This window comes from Rhinolophus sinicus, chromosome 3 (genome assembly GCF_057876585.1).
Source record: "Rhinolophus sinicus isolate RSI-liver-muscle chromosome 3, RSI-T2T, whole genome shotgun sequence".
Taxonomy (NCBI): Eukaryota; Metazoa; Chordata; class Mammalia; order Chiroptera; family Rhinolophidae; genus Rhinolophus; species Rhinolophus sinicus.
The window spans coordinates 99,746,584-99,761,418 of record NC_142503.1 but is presented as its reverse complement, the minus strand read 5'-3'; the positions used below and the strand labels follow the sequence as shown (position 1 = coordinate 99,761,418).

Here is a 14,835-nt window from a genome sequence, read left to right as displayed (position 1 = left end):
AGTGGAGGTAAATGTCTGAATTTGCAGATGGGAATGGAGATAAATGCATGCAGATGGGAACTACTGTATATATGAAACTTTCTTTTGCATAAGCCCTAATGGTAACCACAAAAATTAAAATATAGAACTGACACATAACATAAAAAAAGAGGAAACAGAGGGGAAAAAGAAATAATAGAATACCACCAAACCAAAATAACAGACAGAAACACAAGGGAAAAGAAACAATGAAGACACAGAGCTACCAGAAAACAAAATGTAAAATGGCTATATTACATCCTCATATATCAAATCACCCTAAACACAAATGTACAAAACTCACCAATAAAAGACACAGAGTAGTGGGTTGGATCAAGAAACAAAACTGAACTAAATGCTGCCTTCAGGAAACACATCTCAGCTGCAAGGACAAACAGACTCAAAGTGAAGGGGTAGAAAATGATACTCCAAGCCAATGGCATCCACAGAAAAGTGAGTGTAGCTGTACTTATATCTGAGAAAATAGATTTCATGATAAAAAAGGTAACGAGAAAAAGATGGATATTTTATAATGATAAAGGAGACAATACATCAAAAAGACATAACTCTGATTGGTATATATGCACTCAATTTGGGAGAACCAACATATAAAATAACTAATAGAATTAAATGGAGAAACTGACAAAAACACAATAATAGTAGGGAACCTAAATACTCCATTGACAGCAATGGATAGATTATCGAAACAGAAAATCAATAAGGAAATATCAGCTTTAAATGACATATTAGACCAAATGGACATAATTGATATTTACAGAGCCTGTCATCCCAGAACACATTATTCTCTAGTGCACATGGAACATTTTCAAGGATAGACCATATCTGGGTCACAACTAGCCTCAGGAAATTTAAGAAGATTGAAATCATACAAAGCATGTTCTATGACTACAATGCTTTGAAATTGGAAATCAACTGCAAAAATAAAGTGGGGCTTTTTGTCCGACATCTTGGCGAAGCTGCAATCGTAGACTCTGCTGTCCGTACTTTGCCATGCCGCCCAAAGACGACAAGAAGAAGAAAGATGCTGGAAAGTCGGCCAAGAAAGACAAAGACTCAGTGAACAAATCTGGAGGCAAGGCCAAAAAGAAGAAGTGGCCCAAAGGCAAAGTTCAGGACAAGCTCAATAACCTAGTCTTGTTTGACAAAGTGACATATGACAAACTCTGTAAGGAAGTTCCCAACTATAAGCTTATAACCCCAGCTGTTGTCTCTGAGAGACTGAATATCCGTGGTTCCTTGGCCAGGGCAACCATTCAGGAGCTCCTTAGTAAAGGACTTATTAAATTAGTTTCAAAGTACCAAGCTCAAGTAATTTACACCAGAAACACCAAGGATGGGGATGCCCCAGCTGCTGGTGAAGATGCATGAAAAACAGGTACCACCAACTGTAGGTTTTGAAAAATGAAACTTTATTAAATCAAATCAAACAAAAAAATAAAGTGGGAAAAAACACAAATATATGGGATTAAACAACATGCTATGAAACAATGACTAGGTCAAAGAGAAAATAAAAGATGACATCCAAAGATATGTAGAGACAAATGACAATGGCAATATGACTTGTCAAAGATTTTGGGATACAGCAAAAGTGGTAATAAGAGGGAAGTGTATATCATTACAAATCTACCTCAAGAATCAAAAATATCAAATAAACAACTTAACATTGCACCTTTAAGAACTAGAAAAAGAAGAACACATGAAGCCCACAATCAGTGGGAGGAAAAAATAATAAAAATTGCAGTAGAATTAAATGAAATAGAGAATAAAATGACAATAGAAAATTAATACAAAAAAGAGTTTGTTTTTTGAAAAGATTAATGAAATTGACAAACCTCTTGCTAGAGTAAGAAAGAAAAGAATGAAACAAACAAAATCAGAAATGAAAGGGAAGAACTTACAAAGGACACCACAGAAATACAAAAGACTATAAAGAATACTTTAGGCAGAAATTACATGCTCCTGGGCCTTACAGTTTTGTTTTTTCTCTGCTTCCAGACCCAAGGCCTCTGCTGCAACCAGCCTCCACCAAATCCTCAGTCAGGCCAAGAAGCATCCAAGGTTGATCCCCCTCCTTGTATTTATTGGAGCTGGAGTTACTGGAGTTGCACTGTATATATTGTGCTTAGCATTGTTCATTACAGATGTCTGTTGGGACAGAAAGAATAACTCGGAACCCTGGAATAAACTGGTCCCAATGATCAGTACAAGTTCTACTCAGTGAATGTAGATTACAGCAAACTAAGAAAGAAGGCCCAGATTTCTACATGTAATATTCACTATAAAGCTGCTTATATGGAAGGCCTTCCAGAATCCATCTGCACAATTTGCCATTTAACCAGGAAATATTTCCCCTCCTAATGTATGTTGGGGTTTACTCTGATTAATAAATGTGAAACTTGAAAAAGAAAAAAAACTATGAAAAGCTATATGCCACCAAATTTGATAACCTTGAAGAAATGGATAAGCTAGAAATATATAACCTTCCGAGACTGAATCATGAAAAACTGGAAAATCTCAATAGACTGATCAACACTAAGGAAATGGAAAACATTACCAAAAACCTCTTCAAAATAAGTCTAGGATCAGATGGTCTCACTAGTGAATTCTACTAAACATTCAAGAATATTTAATACCTATTCTTCTCACTCTCTTCCAAAAAATTGAAGAGGCAATAATTCTAACTCGCTTTATGAGGCCAACATTACTCTGATACCAAAACCTGGCAAGGAGAACACACAAAAAAATAAAATTACAGACCAATATCTCTGATGAGTATAGATGCAAAAATCTTTTTTGGTTTTTTTTTTTTTTTTTTCTGTTTTTTCCTCCTTCTTCTGCATCCCCCACCCCACTCCAGTTCAAGCCCTAGTTTCTCAGTCTAGGTATGTAGGACACAGCTCCCTGGCCCATGCTGGTATTGTGAGCCTTGCGCTCCCCCGGCTGGGGCAGTCGGTTGCCAGTCGTTGGTTGGCTGCTAATAGCAGGTCACGGCAGCCGGCTGCTGGCCACTCACTCTTGCCACCGGCCACCGTGGCAGCACTCAGCACCCCGTGGCAGCTCACAGCAGCCCACGGCAGCTTATGCCAATCTCCGGCTGCTCACGGCAGTCCAGCTCCATGAAGAGCTGCTGTTCACAATCTTAGCTGTACAGGGCGCAGCTCACTGGCCCATGTGGGAATAGAACCGGTGACCTTGGCCTTAGGAGCACAACACTCCAACCACCAGAGCCACCGGGCTGGCCTCTAGATGCAAAAATGTTAACAAAATACTAGCAAAGTGAAGATAACACTACATTAGAAAGATGATACATCACAGGCAAGTGGGGTTCATTCCAGGAACACAAGGATGGTTCAACATATGCAAATAGATCAATATAACACAATACACAACTGCAACAAAATAAAAGATAAAAATTATATGATCATATCATGTAGTCACACAACAGCCTAGCCAACTGACCCCCGTGTCTTTCATTAAGGAAAGAAGAGTCTGTGAGACTGTGCCTTTCTGGGACTCTGTTCCATCCTTATGTTTACACCTTGTGTCTCTCTGTCTGATCCCCAAAAGATGGTTTGCAGCCAAAGACGGGTAAGATAGCTCACGGGAGATACAACCTAAGCCAGGCGGAACCGAGTGGGGACCCCCAATGAGCTGCCTTAGAAAAATATGGGGAGGAGCCTTGCCTCCCCTTCCCCCTGCCTGGGAAAAGCTGTTGCTGGCTCTGGCTTTTCCCTGGCACCTGTTTGTGAGAGAAGTCATGAGGACAACAAAGATCAGTTCTCTCCACTTAGCTCAACGGAGCTGTTACAATATGAGAGACTTGACCCTGAAAAGGTACATACCTTAGGTAAGACATTATGGGACCTTGTACTTCAGCTGTTTATAGATAAAGGGTGATTGGAATAAGCATTTTTCTACTATGATGTATAAGTCTCACAGACCGTGTAAGAAACAATGTTACTTTCTTGTTTTTGTATACCTATTCAATAAAAACCTTCAGTCGGCCTTATTCAGGGCTCCAGTCCTCTGAGACTGAGAGACCCCTGGCCTTCTGAGAGATTTAACTGCATTAAGTCTCTGTTTGTTTCTTTCTTAAAAACTTAACCCAAACCGCCCCTTCTTGCACCCTCACTGCCCGTGTTGCACTGGATGCGACAATATCAATAGATGCTGTAAAAAGCATTTGATGAGATACAGCATCCATTTATGATTAAATTACTCAATGAAATCGGTATAGAAGGAAAGTACCTCAACATAATACAGGCCACATACTACAAACCCTCAGTTAATATTATACTCAATGGTGAAAAACTGAAATCTTTTCTTCTAAGATCACGAACAAAACAGAGATGCCCACTCTTACCAGTTATTCATATAGTGCTGGAAGTCCTACCTAGAGCAATCAGGCAAGAGAAAGAAATAAAAGGCAGCCAAATTGGGAATGAAGAATTCAAATTGTCACTTTTTGCAGATGACATGATTTTTTATGTAGAAAACACTAAAGACACCACCAAAGAAACTATTAGAAACTATAAACAAACACAGTAAAGTTGCAGGATAAAAAAATCAACTGGAAACAATAAACAAACACAGTAAAGTTGCAGGATAGAAAATCAATGTACAAAAGTCCATTGTGTTACTATATAATAACAGCAAAATTTCAGTAAAAGACATTAAAAATCCATTTGCAGTTGCAACAAAAAGAATAAAATACCTGGAAATAAACTTAGGGAATGCCCGGTGGCTTAGGCAGTTGGAATGCCATGCTCCTTACGCCGAAGGCCAGCGGTTGGATTCCCACATGGGCCAGTGAGCTGAGCCTTCTACAGCTAAGATTGTGAACAACAGCTCTCCCTGGAGCAGGGCTGCTGGAGGATGCCATGAGTGGCTGGTGGCCAGCAGCAGCCATCATGAACAGCTGGCAGCTGGTGAGAGCTGCTGTGAGCGACCAACTGACAACTGGCGACGACTGCCTCAGCCATGGGGAGTGCAAGAACAATGGCTTGAACCAGAGTGGAAGAGGGGAAGGTGGAAGAAACGGGAATAAAAAAGATTGAATTTTCTTAGAGACCATAAGGGATCCAAGTTTGCAGTTTAGAACAATAACTTTGGTGGCAGCATGGACAATGGATAAGATGGGAAGAGAAAGAAAGAAGGAGGGAGGGAGAGAAACAGAGAGGAAGGAAGGAAATTTGTCAGTTACTATTTACTAAGGTTTTAATAATTGTCACACATTGCACTCAGCAATTTCAGTTGCAATAGCCCAGATGATTACAATGGAATTGAGGAGAATGCATCCAGACCTTCTTAGAAGATAGGATCAATAAAGTCTGTGATGATTGGTTTGATGTGAATGATGAAAGAGTAGGAGGTCTTGAGGAGAAAAATAAGAATCTGTTTTCAAGTGCATATAATGAGTCTAGCTGGGGAACTGTTGTCTTGGTTTTGTGGTTTGGCAAAGTATTGGCCTCTACCACCATAGGGGCCAGAGCTCCTGCTTCTAAAGTTTCCTCCTCTCATAGACCCAAAAGTTGAAGATTGATTATTGTAATTACCAAAATCACTGTAGCTTCCGCCACCTCCAAAATTGCTTCCACAACCACCGCCAAAGCTGCTTCCACCTCCTCTGTTGTTAGAGCTGTCATAGCTGCCACTCCTATCATAGCCACTGTCCTGGTTTCCATCACCCTGTCCACCACTTCCACAGCCTCTGCTTCCTCCAGGGTAACCAGGGCCACCTCCTCCAAAATTGCTTCAATCATTACCAAATCCATGATAGCCATCCCCACTGCCACCATATCCTTCACCACTACGACTGCCACCAAAGACACCTCGACCACTGAAGTTTCCTCCACAACCAAGTTGTCATTCCCACCAAAACCACCACCTCAACCACCACCGACATTTCTAGAACATCTTCAACCCCTTTGACTGAACGAAGCACTAGCCATCTCTTGCTTAGATAGGGCTTTCCTTACATCACAGTTGTGGTCATTTACACTATGGTATTTTGGAATGGCAATCTTGCCTACAGAGTCATGGTCATCAAAGGTCAGAAAAGCAAAGCCTATGTTCTTGCCACTGCCTCAGTCAGTCATGATTTCAATCACTTCAGTTTTCCCACACTGTTCAAAATCATCTCTTAGGTGATGATCTTCTGTGTCTTCTTTAATACCACCAACAAAAATCTTTTTTTTTAATAGAAATGGTGGCATGATGTGAGCCTCTTGAGCTCTCCTCTGGAATTTACAACAAATTGAACATCTACAATTCCACAAAGGACTCCCTGTGCAGCAGACAGGCAAGACAAAGAGACGCGCAATTGAAATCATCTAAAGGTGGGCAAATTGGGCAAGCAGGGGAGGAGGGAAAGGGGAAGTACAGAGATGCAGGCTGCATGGACGCAGGATGCAGATCGAGCTCCATGCTCCCTGCATTCTGGAGCTATCGCAGTTGCGGGAGAGGGAAGAATTCAGATGGCTAGGGCTCCCCTTATGGTTCACAGTCCTGAGGGATCAGCATATAACACGGCTGAACCCAACGCTCATGGCAGAGACCTCGGAGTAAAGACAGGGAAGCAGGATGAGAATGGTGGTGTAAGCCCTCACTGCCAAGCAGAGGATAGAAGGCATAGGCATGGAGCCTAGCCGCCCCCTCCCCATCCTCACAGAGCTTGCCCCACTCCCACCTGCCCAGTGTTAGAAGTGGAAAGGTAGCAGTATCAGATCAAAAGAACAGAATATTTGCAGTTCTGAGAACTGTGGCCGCAGCCACAGACTCGCAAGCCAATTAGTTCCGGCGAAAAGGAGGGAACCTTGGGTGAAGAACTGGCTGTGAAGGTGGTCGCTGCCATTGCTCTGGGCCACCTCTCACAACCCAACCCACCCCTGTCCACACCTATCTGGGTGGATCCCTGCAGGGATAAACAGAGCCACTAAAACACACTGGCCCTGAATCTGATGCAGGAAGAAATTCAGAACTTCAGAAGCTCTCCACATCCCCCCACGGAGGCAATGTCCTGACACCAAGGAGACCTGCTCACAGAAGTGAAGCCCACCTTCCAGGGAATCGCCCCCACTGTGTGAGAAGTCAGAACAGTGCAGAGAAAATATAACACTACAGCATGAGACAGAATAAAAGGCTGCACTCAGAGAGAAAATAAAGCATTCTTCCAATACCTACTGGAAAACAAAAGAAAGACCTCTTCCTATAAACCTGTTGCAGAACCTATTCCTGTAGATGCCCAGGAAGAGAAATAATAATTCATTAATTGCCATGAATAAGCAAGGTAACAAGACAGCTCAGAAAGAAAATGAAAAGTCTCCAAAATATAAACGTAAAGATATGGAAATATGTGATTTAAATGACAGAGAATTTAAGATTGCAGTTCTGAAAAAACTCAACAAGATGCAAGAAAATGCACAGGCAGTTTGATGAACTCAGAAACACAATAAAAGAAGAAAAAAAAAGAACATTTTTCCAAAGAGATTGAAATTTTAAAAAAGAACCAACTAGAATTTCTGGAGATTTACAACTCAGTAAAAGAAATGAAGAATGAAATAGCTAGCTTAGGTAATACAGCTGACCAGATAGAGGAAAAAATCAGTGACATAGAATATAGAAATCTGGAAATGACACAGATGAAAGAAGAGAGAGACTTGAGAGTTAAAAGAAGTGAAAGAACTCTACAAGAACTTTTCTGACTCCATCAGAAAGAGCAATACAAGAATAATGGGCATACCAGAAGGAGAAGAAAGGGAAAAGGGAACAGAGAGTATATTCAAACAAATAGTAAGTGAGAACTTCTCAAACCTATGGAAAGAACTGGATCCTCAAATCCAAGAAGCAAATAGAACACCTAATTACCTCAATACCAACAGGCCTTTTCCAAAGCACATTGTATTGAAGCTGTCAAAAATTAACAACAAAGAAAGAATCCTCAAGGCAGCCAGGGAAAAGAAGACGGTAATCTGCAAAGTAAAGCCCATTAGATTATTATCAGATTTTTCAGCAGAAACTCTACAAGGCAAGAGGGAGTGGAATCAAATATTCAAACTATTGAAAGAGAGATATTATGAGCCAAATAAACATATCCATCCAGTAAACATATCCCTTAGATATGAAGGAGGAATAAAGACCTTTCCATACATCCCAAAACTGATGGAATTTTCTAATACATGACCTGCACTACAAAAAATACTGAAGGAGGTTGTTTGACCTGAAACAAAAAAACAAAAGAATACAAAACCATGAGTAGTATTACGAACAGACACACAGAAGCAGGACATGAACATTTTACCAAATAAGACACTACACTTAAAGATAACATACAGGTTAAAGAAGAAGGGAATAAACTTAAAAAAGGAAAAAGACAACTTGCTCCTGCAGTGCAGAAATCAACTCACAGCATAAATAGGGATAATTTGTGACAATAAAAACATAAAAGGGGAGAAAGTAAAGGTCTGAAGTGGTACAGGGATATGGAGAAAGTAAACATGCTGCGAAAATGGAATACTCTAAATATAAAACTTTCTTTTACATAAACTTAATGGTAACCACTTGTTGCGTCCATTGCAACACAGGCAGTGAGAAACTGAGATGGGGCGGTGAAGGGTTAAGAAAGAAACAAATCAAGGAAGTTTTGAAACAGAGGCCAAGGGTCTCACAGCCTCAAAGGCCTGAGAGCCCCGAATCGGGCCACACTTGTGGCTTTTATTGATGCACATACAAGGAAGTAGCATTGTTTTTTGTAGGGTCTGTGAGTCTCATACACCATACCAGAAAACTGGTTCAAACCAATCACATTGCCTGTCGAAAGTCCCATGATGTATAAATCATTATTGTTTGTATCTCCCCAGGGGACAAAACCTTTATGTTGAAAACTTACTGAGATGGAGAACTGATGTTATCACATCTAGAATCACTTCCCAAGCAGGTTGTGGCAAGGAATACAGCCACAGAGGCAGAAACTCTCCTTAGATGGGGGAAGGTAGAGGGCTGTGCCCACCTCTATCAACCCCCGTGAATTCTCCTGATGGTCCCCACACGACTGTGCCTGTCTTAGATCGTTCCTTTCTTGAGGAATCTTACCCATCATTGGCTAGCCAGCCATCCTTTGGGGCCAAACAAGGAGATGGCATAAAGGTGAAGCAATGCCCGTGAAAGAAATAGTCTCACAGACTCTTCTTTCTTTTTAGGGGCAGATACGAGGGGACAGACAGGCATGCTGCTGTGTGACAACAACCACTCAAAAAAATTCCAGAACTGAAGTATATAACACACAAAAAAGAAGAAACAGAGGAGGAAAAATCATAGAATACCACCACACTGAAATAGTAGACAGCAACAAAAAGGCAAAGAAACAATAGAGACACAGTTCTACCAGAAAACCAAAGATAGAATGGTAGGAAATCCTCACATATCAATAATCACCCTAAAAGTAAATGGACTGAACTCAATATAAAAAAGGCACAGAGTCGCAGATTGGATCAAAAACTAAACCCAACCATATGCTGCCTCCATGAGACACATCTCAGCTACAAGGACAAAGTGAAAGTGTGGAAATTAACACTCCAAGAAAATGGTATTAAAAAGAGAAAAGCAGGTGTAGCTATACTGATATCAGATGAAACAAACTTCAGGATAAAAAAAAGTAACAAGAGATAAAGATGGACATTTCATAATGGTGAAGGGGATTATACAACAAGAAGACATAACAATCATCAATATTTATGCTCCCAATCATGGAGCACCGAAATATACCAAGCAACTACTAACAGAACTAAAGGGAGAAATTGACCAAAACACAATTATAGAAGAGGACCTAAATACATCATTGACAGCTATGTATAGATCATCCAAACAGAAAATAAATAAAGAAATTGTAGCCCTAAATGACACAGTAGATGAAATGGTCATAATTGACATTTATAGAGCACTTCCTCCTAGAACATTAGACTGTACATTCTTTTCTAGGGTACATGGAACATTCTCAAGGATCGACTATATGTTGGGGCATACAACTAGCCTCAGCAAATTTAAGAAGATTGAAATTATACCGAGCATATTTTCTGATCACAAGGCTATGAAATGGGATATCAACTGCAAAAAGAAAGCAGGAAAAACCACAAATATGTGGAGATTAAACAACATACTTTTAAAGAACAACCGAGTCAAAGAAGAAATTAGAGGAGAGACCAAAAGGTACAGAGAAACAAATGAGATTGAAAATACATCCTACCAAACTTTTTTGGATGCAGCAAAAGCAGTTTTCAGAGGAAAGTTTATATCATTACAGGCCTATGTCAAGAAAGAAGAAAAATCCCAGATAAATAACTTCATGTTACACCTTAAAGAACTAGAGAAAGAAGGACAAATGAAACCCAAAGTCAGCAGAAGGAAGGACATAATAAAAATCAGAGCATAACTAAATGAAATAGAGAACAAAAAGACAATAGAAAAAAATAATGCAACAAAGAGCGGGTTCTTTGAAAACATTAATAAAATTGACAAACCCTTGGCTAGACTCACTAAGATACAAAGAGAAAGGACACACATAAATAAAACCAGAAATGAAAGAGGGGAAGTTACTATGGATGCTACAGAAATACAAAGAATATTATGAAGGACTATATGACACCAAATTCAATAACCTAGAAAAAAATGGATATGTTCCTAGAAACATATAGCCTTCCTAGTCTGAATCACGAAGAATTAGAAAATCTAAATAGACCGATAACCAGTAAGGAAATTGAATCAGTCATCCAAAACCTTCCCAAAAGCAAAAGTCCGGGACCAGATGGCTTCACTAGTGAATTCTACCAAACCTTCAAAGAGGATCTAATACCTGTCCTACACAAACTCTTTCAAAAATTTGAAGAAGAGACAATATTTCCTAACTTATTTTATGAGGCCAACATTGCTCTGATACCAAAACCTGGTAAGGATAACATGAAAAAAGAAAATTACAGACCAAATACCTCTTGTGATTACAGATGCAAAAATCCTAAACAAACTTTTAGCAAATCAAATGCAACAATGCATTAAAAAAATTATACATCACAACCAAGTGGGGTTCATCCCAGGAGCACAAGGGTGGTTCAACATATGCAAATCGATCAATGTGATACATCACATAAACAAAATAAAGGACAAAAATCATATGATTATATCAATAGATGCAGAAAAAGTATTTGATAAGATACAACATCCATTTATGATTAAAACAGTTAATAAAATGGGTATAGAAGGAAAATACCTTAACATAATAAAGGCCGTATATGACAAGCCCTCAGCTAATATCATAATTAACAGTGAAAAACTGAAGCCCTTTGCTCTACGTTTAGGAACACGACAGGGCTGTCTCTTATCACCTCTGCTTTTCAACATAGTATTGGAAGTCCTAACCAGAGCAATTAGGCAAGACAAAGGAATAAAAGTTGTCCAAATAGGGAACAAAGAAGTTAAATTGTTTCTTTTTGCAGATGACATTATGCTATATGTAGAAAACCCTAAAGACTCCATCAAAAAGATATTAGAAACAATAAACAAATATAGTAAAGTTGCCGGCTACAAAATCAACGTACAAAAGTCCATTGCATTTGTATACGAACAGTGAAACCTCAGAAAAAGAAACAAACAAAAAACAATTCCTTTTTCAATAGCAACAAAAATAATAAAATACCTAGGAATAAACTCAACCAAGGATGTGAAAGACCTATACACTGAAAACTATAAGACATTTTTAAAAGAAATTGAAGAAGACACAAAGAAATGGAAAGATGTTCCATGTTCATGAATTGGAAGAATCAACATAGTTAAAATGGCCATATTACCCAAAGCAATATACAGATTTAATGCAATCCCCGTCAAATTCCCAGTGGCGTTTTTAAAGAAATAGAACAAAAAATTACCATATTTGTATGGAACTACAAAAGACCCCAAATAGCCAAAGCAATCCTAAGAAAAAAGAACAATGCTGGAGGCATCACACTCCCTGACTAGCTTGTACTACAGGGCAACAATAATCAAAACAGTATGGCATCGACAGAAAAACAGACACACTGACAAATGGAATAGACCTGAGAACCCAGAAATAAATCCACATAAACATGGGCAGATAATTTTTGACAAAGAAGCTAAAAACATACAATGAGGAAAACACAGCCTCTTCAATAAATGGTGCTGGGAGAATTGGAAAGCCACATGCAAAAGAATGAAACTGGACTGCTATCTGTCACCATGTACCAAAATTAATTCAGAATGGATCAAAGACCTGCACATAAGACCTGAAACAATAAACTGCATAGAAGAAAACATAGGTACTAAACTTGTGGACCTTGGGTTCAAAGAGGATATTATGAATTTGACTTCAAAGACATACTAAAATAAATGAATTGGACTATATCAAATTAAAAAGCTTCTGCACAGCAAAAGAAACCACTGACAAAATAAACAGGCAACCAACCGAATGGAGAAGATTTTTGCAAACAGCGCCTCCAATAAGGGGCTAATATCCAAAATATATAAGAACTCGTATAACTCAACATAAAAAATAAAAACCCAAACAATCCAATTAAAAAATGGGCAGAGGACCTGAAGAGACATTTCTCCAAAGATGGCCAATAGACCATCTGAAAAAATGCTCAACATCACTAATCATCAGAGAAATGCAAATAAAAGCCACAATGAGATATCACCTCACCCCAGTCAGAATGGCTATCATCAACAAGACAAATAGTAACAAGTGTTGGAGAGGCTGTGGAGAAAAGGAACCCTCATACATTGCTGGTGGGAATGCAGACTGGTGCAGCCGTTACAGAAGACACTGTGGAGGTTCCTCAAAAAATTATGAATAGGGCCTGCCTGGTGGCTCAGGCGGTTGGAGCTCAGTGCTACTAACTCCGAAGGATGGCCGTTCGATTCCCACATGGGCCAGTGGGCTCTCAACCACAAGGTTGCCAGTTCGATTCCTCGACTCCCGCAAGGGATGGTGGGCTGCGCCCTCTGCAACTAGCAATGGCAACTGGACCTGGAGCTGAGCTGCGCCCTCCACAACTAAGACTGAAAGGACAACAACTTGAAGCTGAACGGCACCCTCCACAACGAAGTTTGAAAGGACAACAACTTGACTTGGAAAAAAGTCCTGGAAGTACACACTGTTCCCCAATAAAGTCCTGTTCCCTTTCCCCAATAAAATCTTTAAAAAAAAATTAAGAATAGAATTACCATATGGCCCAGAAATCCCTCTCTTGGGTATCTACCCAAAAAATCTGTTAAACATTTATCCACAAAGATATATGTGATTCAATGTTCATTGCAGCTTTATTTATGCTGGCTGGCAAAGACAAAGAAATAACCAAAATGTCCTTCGATAGATGATTGCATAAAGATGTTGTGGTATATATACACAATGGAATACTATTCTGCCATAAGAAAAGATGAGATAGTGCCATTCGCGACAACATGGATGGATCTTGAGATTATAATGCTAAGCGAAATAAGTTAGACAGAAAAAGTCAAGAACCACATGATTTCACTGACATGTAGTATATAAAACTGAAAGCAGCAAAGGAACAAGACAAAAAAATGAAGAAACAAAAACTCATAGATACAGACAATAGTTTAGTGGTTGCCAGAGGGTGGGGTGAGGGGCTGGTAGATGAGGGTAAAAGGGATCAAATATATGGTGATGGAAGGAGAGCTGACTCTGGGTGGTGAACACACAATGTGACATATAGATGATGCATCACAGAATTGTACCCTTGAAACCTATGTAACTTTACTAACAATTGTCACCCCAATAGACTTTAATTAAAAAAAATCTTTTCCACAGTGGGTACCAGGTCTTTGAGAATCTTCTCTTGAGACGGCCTTGTTTTTCCACAACTCTTCATCCACCTAGTGTGACCTTACCTTCATGGCTGCACCCACCTCCTCCATGGTGGCATAGGTGACAAACCCAAAGCCTCTGGAGCACATGGTGTTTGGGTCTCTCATCACCACACAGTCTCTGAGCATTCCCCATTGCTCAAACTGACTCCTCAGATTCTCACTGGTTGTCTCAAAGCTCAAACTTCTGATGAAGACCTTCCGCAGCTGTTCGGACTCTTTGGGAGACGACTTAGACATGATGAGCGTGGGTGGGGAGACTTTAATGATGCTTACTCGTGGGTGTCCACCATCAGAAAAGGTACACCACATTTTCTTTACCAATTCGTCTGTTGATGGATATTTGGATTCTTTCCACCTGTTGACTATTGTGAATAATGTGCAATGAAGATGGGTGTAAAATATCTCTTCAAGATCCTGCTTTGAATTCTTCTGGATATATACCCAGAACTGAGATTGTTGGATCATATGGTGATTTTTTTAAAAACAATTTTGAGGAACCTCCATATTGTATTCCATAATGACTGCCGTATTTCATATTCCTCCACTAGTACACAAGGTTTTCAAATTCATTGCATCCTCAGCAACACTTTATTTTCTATTCTTTTCATAGTGGCCATTCTAATGTGTGTGAGGTGATATCCCATTATGGTTTTGATCGGCATTTTTCTTATGATTAGTAATGTTGAGCATCTTTTCATATGCTTGTTGGCCATTTGTGTCTTCTCTGGAGAAATATCTATTCAAGTTATTTGGCCATTTTTAAAATCAGATTTTTTTGTGGGGTTGCCAGTTAGCTCAGTTGATTAGAGTGTTGGCCATTTTTTTGGCCATTTTTAAAATCAGATTTTTTTGGGGTGTGGCCAGTTAGCTCAGTTGATTAGAGTGTGGTCCTAATAACACCAA

General features: G+C 39.5%; 3 pseudogenes; 2 read left to right on the top strand and 1 right to left on the bottom strand.

The window, feature by feature from the left end:
• Window positions 1-478: 478 nt before the first annotated feature.
• LOC148758537 (small ribosomal subunit protein eS25 pseudogene) lies at window positions 479-2,067 on the top strand (annotated as a pseudogene).
• Window positions 1,595-2,309, top strand: LOC148758536 (cytochrome c oxidase subunit FA4 pseudogene; annotated as a pseudogene).
• A 3,130-nt stretch (window positions 2,310-5,439) lies between these two features.
• On the bottom strand, window positions 5,440-14,461 carry LOC109438908 (heterogeneous nuclear ribonucleoprotein A1-like 2; annotated as a pseudogene).
• Window positions 14,462-14,835: the final 374 nt, after the last annotated feature.